We start from the raw sequence: 5020 nt of genomic DNA, 5'->3' as shown, positions 1-5020 counted from the left end.
CTCCCTTATTCCCCATTCCATTTGAACATGTTCTTCCTACTTCCCGATACCAATCCTCCATTTTGTTCCTTATCTACTCTGGGGTTCCTTGATCATATGCTATTTAAACATGTGTATCTGATTTATTTCACTTTAACATTATGGTCTTGAGGTGCAGCCATTTACCTAAAAATGACTCCAGTGTATCCTTCTTTATTGTATATAAATACCACATTTTCTTCATTCATTCATCTGTTGATGGCCATATGGGCTGTTTCCAAGATTTAGCTGTTATAAATTGTGCTGCTATGAACATGGGTGTGCATATATCACTGTAGTATGATGCTTTCAACGCTATTAGGAAGATACCCAGAAGGGGAACAGCTGGGTCAAATGGAACCTACAGCTTTATTTTCTGAGGAATCTCCATATGGATTTCCTTAATGGTTGTAAGAGAAGGGCTTTTGCCCCATAGCCTCGCCAGCATTTGTTACTGGTTGATTTCCTGATGATAACCATGCTTGCTGGAGTGAGATGGATTCTCAGTGCTGTTTTAATTTGCATTTCTCAAATGACAGGTGATGAACATTTTTTCATATATTACTATTGCACTTTGTAAGCTCCACGACAGTGACAAACACTTCTTTAGCGTCAAAATAGGACATATTTCTATTTCTAGTTTACTATTTCTATTTCAAAATGACCAATTAGAAAGTTTTCTCTATGTGATTTTTATAAACATACAGATATGAATGTGTGGGCATTAACATTTTAGTGGGAGAGTGTAATGTTTCAGGTTGCAGCCTTATGGACTACCTAATGCTATACTCCAGTTTTGTTATGGGTGCTTGGGGAAGTTACTTAACTTCTGTCTGCCATAGTTTCATTGTCTAAAAAGCAGGAACAATATGAGCACCTTGTTAGGAGGATTAAGCAACCAATATAGGTAAACTACTTAAAAGAGCAGCTGGTACATTATATGTCATATATAATTATCAGCTGTTATTATTAACAAATACCCAACAGATATCTCTCCTTTTACTTATTTACTTGTATTTATCCTTTTGTTCTGCTTTCTTGGAGACTTTATTAAATGTATACTCTAAAAGCATTATGCTGAATTTTTGAACTCAATAAATCATTTTAATTTTCAATGGATTGTTCATGATTTCTGATTACCTTCTTCTCATGGCATGCCTGCTTGTTTTGTTTCTGTGCTGGGGATTAACACTCAGGCCTCATACATGCTAAGCATGTGTTCTACCACTGAGCTACACAAGCTACACCTTTAGCCCCATCCTATTCGTCTTTGTTGCAGTGTGCTTTCAAACTCCTTTGAAGGTACTGATTAGAATATGTTTCTGCTGAAGTACTCTCCTATCTCATTATATATTATCCTTTTGTGCATCATTAACTGTTTCAGTTCTTTCAGCTTTATTATACCTACAGACAGTAACTCATGTTTTTCCTTAATGAACTTCATTTTCCTATTTTCATGATTATTTTCAAATATTAGCTTTTCCTTAATAAAATCTCAACAATTAAAAATAAATTTTTACAAGTGAAATATTTCACTCTATCTTACTATAAACTATATATATTTTTTAAGGGTTAGTAATTAGAGATTAATTACACCCACGACCTAGATTAGTCAGCCCTGCCTTAAGAGCCAGGCTATGCCTTTCTCTAGTCACACTTCTTTGTGCCCCCTCCAGGGCTAACCATGTCCTGAGATTTATGTTTATCATCCCCTTGTTTTCTTCCTGGTTTTTAGCAAATGCTTAAAATTTCCAACAATATATTGTTTTATTTCCCTGAATTTGTCATATTCTTTTAAAACTTGCTGTTTCATCTATACTGATGCATCCAGCTACATAGTTAATTCATTCTCAATAATGTGTAGGAACCAACTGCATGAATGACAGTTTATTCATTCTTCAGACAATGGCCATTTCGGTTATTTTACGTTTCTCTTAAACCTTAAATTAAACACACTCAGCTATGTCTTCTGGTGTGGTTGTGTGCTTGATAACATGATATTTAAACATGTGTATCTGATTTATTTCACTTAACATTATGGTCTTGAGGTGCAGCCTCACACACACACACACCAGAAGATAGATAGAAAGACAGAGAGATGGATAGACAGGTATCCATGAGTTTCTAAGATACGAGACTAGGAGTAGACTGCTGCGGCACAGGCCATGCATATCTTTATCAGATAATGTCAAGTTATTCTAACTGTTGTTTTTTATGTTTTTATAGTAACCACATTCACATCAGCATTGTATAGGATTCATTTAATTTACTGAAAATACTCTTTATTTTTATATTCTCAGGAATAACTACTATAGAAAATGCTACAAAATAGGGACCCTATCTTTAGAATATTTGGTAGCATCTACCTCCAAAACTATCCAAATCTGAAGATTATTTTAGGGAAGGGCAGATAGATTTTAAACTACTTATTAAATTTTTAAATAGGTCTATCAGTTTATAAAATAATATTAAAAATCAGTCATCTATATTTTCTAAGGAATTGATATAAAGTTGAAAATTATTCTCTAATAATTTTTGGGAGGGGTTCTGCTGCTCTTATGGTTATACCATCTACTTCCTTTTCATTCTTAACCTTGTCTTTTTGTGCCTTACTTTTTTAAAAAATTAAATATTCTTGCTAAGATTTGTCTATTTAATTTGTAGTTGCAAGCAGTTTTTGTTTTTGTTAATTTCTGTTTTTCATTTTTTAAGTATTATTAATTTTCTCCTTTTGAACTGGTTTGGATGATGTTCTCTGCCTATTTCTTATGTACTTATCTGTTCAATTTTCATTCTTTTTAAAATCTTTTTATTAGTATTTCTACAAGTACCAGTCAAATTTTAACTTAAAAGTATTAGCATACACTGTTTTTATATTTATTCATTTCTAAGTAGTTCCCTAATTCTTTTTGGTCCACAATTTAGGTTTAAAAAAAAACTCAGTAAGTGTGGGTGTTAGTAAAATTTTTTACGCTGACATTTAACTTTATTGCATTGTGATCACTATCATATCATTTATTTGGTATTTGTGATATTTGTATTGTGACCTAGTATGCTATCAAAAATTGTTAGCTATTCTATTTGTGCTTGGCAGGAATATGTATTTTAAGTTTTAGAATTTAATGCATTTTAGATCAAGTTTATTAACTGTGTTGTTCAAGTTCACTGTATCCTTACTAATTGTTTTTGTTAATCTGTAAGTTACGCTGGGAGATAATTACCTCCTGTCCTTTTGGATTTGCTGGTTTCCTTCTTGGGCAGCATATTAATTTTTGCTTCATATTTTTTATGGCTACCTTGTTAAATACATGTAAACCCAGTACTGTTAAAACACTCTGGGTAAGTTGTTTCATTTTAAAAAGCATTGTCTTTAGCTAGTTTAAATAATGCTTTTGGCCTTAATATCTATGTTTAATAAAACTCATAGAATTCTTTTGGTTAATATTTGTCTAACATATTTATTTCTTTAGATTTTATTTTTTGGGTCCTTTTACTTTATGTGCTTCTCTTATAAACAGCATATTGTTAAATTTTATAATTAATTTAATAAATCTAAGACCTGGGGATACAGCTCAGTGGCACAAGTGCCTGCCTGGTAAGCACAAGGTCCTGAGTTTGATTCCTGGTACAAAAAAAACAAAAGAACAAACAAAAAAATCTATGAGTTTGTGTTAACTGGGAGGCTTGTGCTATTTATTTTTATGATGCTGTTGACTCTTCTGGTTATATTTAGATCTACTTCCACAACTTCAGTTTTTGTTCTCTTTTTGCCATCCCTATCTTTTTCTTACTTGATCACACCTCTTGTTTTAATCAAGATTTTCTTATTTCTTTTATTTCCCATTTCTAGTTTCAAAATTAAACATTCTAATTCACTCTTGAAATTGTAATACCTAAGTGTTAACTTGGAAATGGACATGGGAATTACAAAATGTCTTTATGTTTCTTCACTATAATCACATTTCTGAAGGCATTAACTACAATAATCGTCACTCTTTCTGATACTGTTAAGTGTTTCGGCTTTGCTTTCATACTCTTAAGTCAGGGAGGCTGCGATCAGCTTTTGTGAACTCTCAAGATGTGACTGCTGAATTCTCAGAAACGGTGTAAGTCATTAAACACTACTCTTCAGGAATGTCATACATTGAGTAATGTCACAGTGGTAGCTTAAGCTGGCCGCGATGGGAGTAGTCACCCCAGAGAAACCAGCAAATGGTACTAAGCAACACTCCTCTCTCCTTCTCCCCTGTTGGAGCCAGCTGTTAAAAACATTCTAGCATGCTGCTGCTGCCCCACACTGGTCATTATCTTTGCTCTTTCATGTAGCCAAGTTTTATTTACCGATTTCTTTGTCCATTCTGCCATACTGTATCTCACTCTTGCCTTTTAGGCCAGATTTCAACTTGAGTGATTGTCTGTATCTGACACTCAACTTGAGTGATTGTCTGTATCAACTTGAGTGTCTGTATCTGCTGTCTCCTTGTTGGTGTTAAAGGATTATGCCCGTACACTGACTTACTCCTTGTTTTCACGTCTTTCTAGGTTTCTGGTTCCTAGTAAGATTTTCTTAGAGAAAGAGAGTACTGCATGAAACTTTAAAAAGAAAGAACAAAAAAACAACTATCTTCTTTTTTGAGTATGGTCTGGAGGTGGGGGTGGAGGGGGTGGTAGGGAAAAGAAAAAAATGAGAAAAAAAGGATAAAAGGGAAGCAAAGCTTTGTGAATAAGGAGAAGAGGGGTTGGAGAGAGAGGAGGAGAATGGGGGAAACAAAGAGGAACTACAACTTATCATGTACAGGTACAAATTCCCTATGACAAATGGTATTTGAACTGTACCAGTAAACTTAAAAACATTAAAAAAGTGTATTCTATTCATTGTGTCCATATTTTTGCATAGGAAGCCTTTCAGATTATCTTATTCTGATTATGTGCTGGTACCAGAAGTCCCCTTTAAGGAGGTATGAAAGTTTTTCTATACAGATAATGCAAATTTTTCTAGCTA

The 5020-nt window shown here is 33.6% G+C and overlaps 1 protein-coding gene across 1 annotated transcript in view; it reads right to left on the bottom strand.

Annotated features, from left to right (window-relative positions):
- The window catches only part of Rundc3b (RUN domain containing 3B), a 153935-nt gene that overhangs the window by 51927 nt on the left and 96988 nt on the right, over positions 1 to 5020 (bottom strand). The gene's annotated exons all lie outside the window — the stretch shown is intronic.

This window comes from Chinchilla lanigera, unplaced genomic scaffold (genome assembly GCF_000276665.1).
Source record: "Chinchilla lanigera isolate Chin_1 unplaced genomic scaffold, ChiLan1.0 scaffold00031, whole genome shotgun sequence".
Lineage (NCBI taxonomy): Eukaryota > Metazoa > Chordata > Mammalia > Rodentia > Chinchillidae > Chinchilla > Chinchilla lanigera.
This window is presented reverse-complemented; position numbering and strand designations above follow the sequence as displayed.